General features: G+C 41.1%; 1 protein-coding gene across 2 annotated transcripts in view; it reads left to right on the top strand.

Annotated features, from left to right (window-relative positions):
- Positions 1-3,315: 3,315 nt before the first annotated feature.
- The window catches only part of PPM1A (protein phosphatase, Mg2+/Mn2+ dependent 1A), a 204,669-nt gene continuing 199,594 nt past the window's right edge, over positions 3,316-8,390 (top strand). Inside the window, exon 1 of one of the 2 annotated variants that reach the window (XM_029598180.1) lies at positions 3,316-3,932. The gene's annotated coding sequence lies outside the window, so the exon portion shown is untranslated. The remainder of the gene's footprint in view (positions 3,933-8,390) is intronic. The other variant, XM_029598178.1, reaches the window with a different exon arrangement.

The following is an 8,390-nucleotide window of genomic DNA, read 5'->3' as shown; positions in this document are numbered from 1 at the left end:
GCACCCCTCATTTGTCTTCTCTCATTCCCTCTCCTCCTTTTACATGACTTGCCCCCTTCCTTTCCCCCTCCTGCTCCTACCCTTCCTCTCATTACACTCTTTCCCTTCCCATTCTTCTCACCCCCTCCCTACTCACCCAGCCCAACAGTATCCTTCAGCAGCAGGACCTGGCTGCATCTTCTCCCACTGGTGGGGTCCGGCCTCCCGCCACCGGCTCTCATCAGCACTGCGGGTCCCACCTCTTCATCTTTTGCTGATGGGGCCTGGCCTCCCTGTCAGCGGTGACTCAAAAAACATTTTGTCGGCAGGCTGGATCTGGCCTCACCAAAGCATAGTAGGCTAGCAAAATTAGCTTGGAGGACTAGATTTGGCCTGTGAGTCTAGTTTGGGGACTCCTGCTCTATCATGTCCTCATCCTCTGTTGGCACCAGGCACAGAAGTTGGGTTCAGGCATCCCACACAGCAGTGCACAGGTCCAAGCCCTTTTCTTTGCTTTTTGATATATTTGAAGAGTTAAGAGCCTTAACAATGGCTGATATTTATTTATCTATACAGATGTATCAAGGCCAAAGAGAAAAGTAAACCAAAACATCTCGCAAAAGTGAACCAAACACTAAAATTCTGAATTACAAATAAGTGTTAAATATATTTATATGCAAATTAAACTTCTGTGTATCTTGAGAGTAAAACATACTGCTTTATGCCCCTGATTCACATATATTCAAGCTGACACTGTGGTGCAGCAGCAAAATAACAGTAGTATTTTACTGATATTAAACGGAATTTTACTGATATTAAACGGAAACCCTCCTTATTTCACTTACAGACCATATTATTATGGGGTTAGACAAAGGACACTCCTTTTTATTAGTCCTGTTAGAACATCTCGGCGGCATTTGACACGTCAACCATTCCATCCTGCTGGATCACCTAGCAGATATCGGCATCTCTGGATCTGCCCACAACTGGTTCAAGTCCTTCCTCAGCAATAGGACTTTTAAAGTCAAAATCAACAATAAAGAGTCACCCCTAACAAAATCAACCCTTGGTGTTCCACAAGGATCCTCCTTATCTCCAACCCTCTTTAACATATACCTTCTCCCCCTCTGCCAACTGTTAACAGATCTCAACCTAATTCATTATCTGTACGCTGACGACGTGCAGATTCTAATCCCTATAACAGAATCAATCTCAAAAGCGCTCAAACATTGGAATAACTGCCTTTTATCCATCACTAATCTACTCAACAGTTTAAACTTGGTACTCAACACCTCCAAGACAGAGCTTCTCTACATCTCCTCAAATGATAACAATATCTCCCCACCATCACCTCACAATTCTCTCATTACCTGTAAGCAGGTTAGAGACCTTGGGGTAATTCTAGACAATCGACTAAACCTAAAGAAAATGGTCAATACAACCTCCAAAGACTGCTTCTACAGACTACAGGTTCTAAAACGACTTAAACCACTATTATTCTTCCATGACTTCAGGACAGTCCTCCAAGCGCTTCTGTTCGCCAAAATAGACTACTGCAGTGCCCTTTTCCTAGGCCTCCCCAATCCACTACCAAACCTCTGCAGATGATTCAAAATGCGGCAGCGAGATTGCTGACCAGTACCAGCCGCGGCGAACACATCTCACCCATCCTCAGGAACCTACATTGGTTACCAGTGAACTTCAGAATTCTATACAAATCAATCACCTTAATTCACAAAACCATACATCATCAACTCCCAACTCGACCTGGATATCCCATTCAAACTCCACTCCTCTAACAGACCAACTAGAGATATTCACAAAGGGCACTCTGAAATACCCCCCCACTAAAGCCTCACGCCTCGCTACAACCAAAGACAGAGCTTTTTCGATAGCAGGCCCATCTATCTGGAATAGCATCCCATCAAATCTCAGACTGGAGCCATGCCTTTTAACTTTCAGAAAAAGACTTAAAACCTGGCTCTTTCACCAAGCCTTCACTGAACCACCAGACAATCATTAGTTGTCCTTCACTCCAACCCGGTCTAGCATTTATACCCTCGAACAATGGACTCTGACACTTCCAGGTTAAAGCACCTTTAACCTTTAACCCGTACGCTCTACGGTAACACATTATTTATTTCCTGCCTTATCTTCTTTCCAGCTTGTCGCAAGCTTCCAAGTTCTCTTTCCCTGTTGATTGTAACTTTTTCGACCTTTTTCCTACCTACTGTTATCTTTCGTTTTTTACTTAAATTGTTACTCCAGTTTTACCCTTGTTAAATGTAAACCGATCCGATATGGTTACTTACTATGAAGGTCGGTATAAAAAAACTGTTAAATAAATAAATAAATAGTATTTATCTTGCTGTTGGATTCATCTTGTCTATTGATTTTAGTTTGTGTAATTCTGCTCCTGCACCACCATTGTAAAGAAATATTAGTCATTTCCATTATACCAAAACCAACAATTTTCTATAGTAACATAGTAAATGATAGTATATAAAGACCACAATAGTCCATCCAATCTGCCTAGTAAGTTACTTAGAGTAGTAACTGCCTCTCTGTGCAGGTTATGCTAACTCTCTTAACAGAAGGCAATGGGCGTATCTCTCTCCCCCCCCCCCCAAAGTGTTAAATGATCCCTGATCATATATCCACTCTAAGCTATTCTACCTTGCTTCCTGATGGTCTTAATTTTTCCCTATTGTCTATTTAGCTATGGCTAGCACAGATGGTGTGGAGCCACTTTCCTATCATAACTAGCTTGCTAATGTAAAGCATGCACAACAAATTTAAACAAAAAAGAAATTAAGGAAAAGGATTTAAAAAGGCAATAAAATGGCCAGCCCTATAAAGAAGATGTCATGTCAAAATGAAAAAAAAAATGAATTGCAACTAAAAATAAAGCCTATAGAACCTAAAAGTCTGACTTAAACTTAAATTTTTACAGGACATATGGTACAATATTTAGTTTCAAATATGAGACACTGCAAAAAGTTAAAACTGAAAACAATGGAAACACCAACGGTATTTACAGCACTTTACTTCAGGCTACCAGAACATGTTAGACCAGAAACAAGAAATACCCACATCAGGCATGTAGCTAACTACAGCATCCGAAAAACACAAAACTCGAAAGAGACAATCAAAACAACAGAGGTTCTGTTTGCATACATAGGTAAATATGAGTCTACTCGTTTCCACTGAAAAGTTTTAATAATAAAAATGTATTTATGTGTTTCCATAAAATGCTGATGGCAGCTACGTCAAAGCTTACCATTAAACAACAGCTCTCCCTCCTCCCCCCACAAATAGGAAGAGATCTTGTAACCTCCATTTCTTTGGGCAGCACAGTGCAGGCCGCGCACCCTGTGCCGAGGACAGAGAGTGATGTAATACTTTTAACCTGCCTGCTTTTCCTCACTGCAGTCCCTACGCACATCCGGGGCCTTGGCGCTCTCTACAGCTTGCTCTCTACTGCCGGGGTGGCTGCCGGCGAGGGCCTGCACGGTGGAGTTTGGGGGCAGGGGGAGGGAAGGTCAGCGGTGGATGGGGGGAAGAAGGAAAAGAAGAAGCAGCAGCGTCGTCGTCGTCGGAGCTAGTGGACGGCGGCAGCAGCGCGTGCCCTCCCTTCAGCCCCCTGTGCGCGCGTGAGGAGCAGTCGAGTGAACGCGCGAGCCCGACCAGCGAGAGAGAGACGAGCGAGTGGGGGTCTCGGTTTTTTTTTTCCCCTCTGCGTGGAGCGAGCTCTCACGGACTCGGCTGATTTTTTTTTTTTTTCTTGTTGTTGTTGAACCAAAGTGGGGGAGGGGGAAGTGATGAATTCTTGGTCCCCCCTCGACCCAGAGCCGCTCTCCACCGCCGCCTGAATGAACTGAAACAGCCGCGGGTCCGACGTTCGTGCTCTGACGGCGTGTTTCGGAGCAGCTGCTCGAGTTGTTGTTCACTTGGTAAGTTGTCAGTGATGCTGCGCATTGCGGGCTGGAGTTGAAAGGCGGGCGGATGGGGTGCGCCGACGGGCGGGCAGAGCCGCGTACTGGAGGCCGCCGAGGGCCGCGCAGGGCCCAAGGCCTGGTCGGGAGTGCGCTGGAAACAGTAAACAGCAGAGACGGACGGGCGGGAGAGCTGGAAAAGGAGCAGCGTCGGAGGGCTGGAGCTTTTGAAAAATAGAAACGCGGCCACCAGTTACCTTTCTAAATTATCCCTGGAGGGAATTTTGAGAGCTGTTGAAATTACACTGTGAATCATGTAGTAAAGATGCTAAACTTGACAGGGCGTATGCGAATTTACAAATAATGTTAAAAATGTAACACTAATCCTACTATAGAGTCTTGCGACTTTTTTTGTTCACAATAAATAACAGAGGTCATTTTATTTTCTATTGCTTTTTAACATTTTAATCAGATAAATTGGCGTTAGATTTAGAAGGGTGTTGATTTTGTGTGTGTGCAGAAAATAAATGTGGAGAGCATTTCGTCAGTTGGTTATGTTTACAGCTCTATCATGATGTTTTTAAATCTGCCTTCTTATTGATCTGGGGTAAAACTTTAGACGGAAAAATAGAACACCCAAACATGAGTAGCGCTGTTTTAAAGTGAGTAAGGTTGGGTTGAACCATTTATGGTATCATTAGTAAAAAAAAAATGTTGCTCGAATGAAATGCTTCATGAAGCCAGATACGACTGAATGACAGCTGCTCTAAAGTTTGGATAGCATGGTTATAAATTGGTTTGACAGAAATAATATCTAGGTGTTGAGCAAAGTCTTTCATATCAGGATATAAAATCTATGTGGTTAAGAGCAACTTAATTTTATTAAAATTAGTTCAATACCCATTTCGAGTTGTAGATCAGCAGTCATAGGATAATGTGACTTTAGAGGGACAGAATGTTCGTTGTGACATTTGTTGGAAAATATGCTATTTATTGAGTTTTAAAACTCAATGTCATACAGAGGATTCATTCTGCAGGTCACACGTATCTGAAGGGAGAGATCGACTTCTATTTTACTCTTGTACTTGTATACTTGGAAGACAGAATCAAAAGCTCTTTTGAGATGGTGGGATTATGGAAATGCTGAAGAAGTCGGGCTGTACTGTGAAATTGCTGTGAGAAACTTGAGGAAGGGTAGGTGTTGAAGCTATTGAAAAGGAAGAGTTGGCCCACACTAAATTGTGACTACTAGAAATGTGAAAGGACATTTAATTTTACCAAATTTAGGTGAGTCTCTGCTTATAGTTGTCTTTAACTTTTAAAATAATAGTTTTGTCTGAAGCTTTCTATAGTTGATCATTTTTTGGAGTAGTAGATTGATCTTTTTCCCTCTATAGTGTTAGTTTCTTCTCCTTGCTATCTATCATGCTTCCTTGTTTCTCCTTTTCCATCTGTGTATCATTCCATGTCTGTGGGGCCTGCCAGGCATTGTTAGTACGGTTTTTTGTTTACATTGCTAGAAATAACATGCTAAAGTTTGATGTAAAAAGATTTTTGCTTATGAGAAGAAAGTTCTTGTATTCGTACATGAGATCTCTTCCTGCTGACACCCAAAAAAAAAAAAAGAGGCATGGTTATGGGAGTAAGAAGTAAAGTGAACTTTTTTTTTTTACAGTAGCCCGTCTGCATGATCATCTTAATATCAGAACTAAAGGTTTCATGTGCTGTTGTCTATTGCACATGCTGAGAGTTGCCTACCCCTGAACGAACAGGTCTACACATGTAATACACATTGGATAACTTAATGACATTACAGTAGCTTCTTGTACATTTTTTTTCTATCACATCAAGCTGAATCTTGCTGAACTATGTTCAAGTTTGAACAACTTTTAGAATTACTTTTGTGTAAAATTATTTGCTGTGAACCTATCATTTTATCTTAAAAAAAAATTACAAAGCAATCTTTTTACTTATATTCAAATGAAATATGACTTCCCTAAAGTATTTTTAAGGCTATATTTTATTGACATGAGTGTTCTATTATAAGATGTTTTATAGTAGCATAGTAAATGACAGCAGAAAAAGGCCAATTGACCCATCTGTTTTGCCCATTTATTCTGGTCTATATTGCTAAGCGCATCCCAGCAGCCAGTCACAAAAACTTGACTGCTTGCTCCTTATCCAAATCAGTTTTTGGTTCTCTACCTTTCCAGGCAGTTGAGTATACAACTCAGGCATTTGCATTTATAGTAATAATGTAAAAGAGTATCTTAGGTGATTTTATAGCTTATGTTTTTATGTTTAATTTTTTTGTTTAAATGTTTTGTCTTAGGAAAGAGTATTGGATGTTCATTTTATTTGAATTTTAAGTAAGTAATTTTTGTATATTCATCGCTTTATCTATTAGGTATTTATTAATTAATAAACTAAACTAAATGTAACTAAATTTCAAGTTTCCATACCCAATCTAGAATCCCTTCAGCCCCTTTTTAACACCCCCTCCCAAACCCTGCAACAATAAAAACTTCCATCAAAACTGATGAGGCAACTTCCCAAATACCAGGCTGACTAGGTCCCCTTGGCCAGTTGATTTCAGGGAATTTGTGATCTGCTAGTACCAGCCTGGCTCTCCCATGGCCTGTTGTCATTAAGGTCACTCATAATTTCAACCCTATTCCTGCCACTGCCTTCCAATTCTGATCCAGATGCCATTACTAATGCTGGCCTTCACTAGTTGGCTTTTTTAGGCTTTATCATTTCATCTTTGATTCTTATATACTTAATTCAACAATCAGACCCTCTTTCATTTCTTCCCATCATTTTGTCATATTCATTCGACTAGCAAGGCCACTGTTCAAAAATATCATCTCCACCTACTCATTGATATTTGGGTTTTAACCATGGTCTGTCCTTGAAGATTACCCCCAGCTTTCTTGGAAGCCTGATGCAGTTGTACTGATACTGTTAGGGTTGTAACTGCCATTTCGTATAGGTTACACCCTGACAGCCCAATGCAGCCCTACCACTGTTGTTGGATTTTAATCAAGCCTGATGCAGTTGTATCTCCACTTTGACAACTGACCTCTATTTTTCTGTCTTTGATCCTCCAAATTTCATATGCTTGATCATATATTCAAGCATTCTCCTTCATTTTTCCGCCCGTCACCCCTCACCCATGTGAGATGATATCTGCCCTTTGCACTGTATTCTGTTTCAAACATATTTAAAGTATGTCAAGGTTTTGGTTGCTACTTCCTCTCCCTGTAGGCTATTCCAGGCATCCAACACCTGCTTGACAAAGAAGTATTTTCCTGTATTTCCTTTGTACTTTCCTTCCTGCAACCTTCCTATTATGACCCCTTGGTCCTTGAATTTCCATTTTTATGGAAGATTTCCACTTCCTGAATTTTATTAAAAGCCTTTCAGGTGAAGCCCCAAGATGGCATCGTGAGAGGACACTCTAAATTTTGCTCTGTATTTGCCTCTGTTATGTTGTCTCTCTCTTTTTTTTTTTTTGGTGGTTTTTTTTGTTACCTGTATGGTGAAATGCAAAGGGAAAACTACTAGGGCTTCCCCCTAGGGCTTCCCCCTACTCAGCCCCAGCCACTTCTGATGCATCAAGTGGCAATATGCAAGGTTTTTTAGCTTTCTACATTTTTGAGGGCAGGCCCCATTGTCACTGAGGATGAGGAAGCAGTGCGGCAACTAGGGGTGGATGCGGAGGTGTCCTGGAATTCTCAGAATTGTCACTGGCTAGCATCAAGGTTCTTGTTAACAGTGCCCCGGATTATGATGCAGGTGAGTCAGTTTAGACCGATGGAATGGCTTCAGAGGCTGCCAATTTGATAGGCTCCAGGAACAGGCAGCAAGAAGCTTGTGGAGGCAAGGTTCTGGAGAGTACAGGAGCAGGACTTCTATCTGGGGCTGTTGTTTCTCAGCCCTTGGTGACTATGGCCTTTGTATTGCCTCAAGATATGACTGCTGCAGTTCCTGTGATAAGATCATGTATACCCAAGCCCCCTCCTATCACTTTGGATAGCATATGGACTGTCCTATCTTTTGTGAAACAAAAATTCTCTTCTTTAACAGTTATTGCTAATAATATTTATGGCCAAATTCAACCTTGGGAGGCTTCTTTGTTGTCTCACTCTGAACGGATTCAAATTTTGCAACTGACAAAATTTATCTTCTGTTCAGATTTCTTTTGTTCAGGATAAGAATGTTCATTGTAGATTAGAAAACCTGGAAAACTTTGTTAGAATGTTGAATTTGTGTATATGTTTCAGTGGTATCTATGGTATCTTCTGAGTTTTATTTAAAATTTATATGCGGGATGTACTTGGTTTTTCTCAGGGGGTTTTGCCTACTGTTCAAAAGGCTTTTATCTCTGGTAGCCATGGAACTGAGACAAGATACCAGTCATTTTGTGGTTAACCAAAAAGTAGTTTCCTTGGATATTTCAGGAATATTGGAGTC

Source organism: Rhinatrema bivittatum, chromosome 4 (assembly GCF_901001135.1).
Source record: "Rhinatrema bivittatum chromosome 4, aRhiBiv1.1, whole genome shotgun sequence".
Classification (NCBI taxonomy): domain Eukaryota; kingdom Metazoa; phylum Chordata; class Amphibia; order Gymnophiona; family Rhinatrematidae; genus Rhinatrema; species Rhinatrema bivittatum.
The sequence above is the reverse complement of the archived record's forward strand: the minus strand, read 5'-3'. Positions and strand labels throughout refer to the sequence as shown.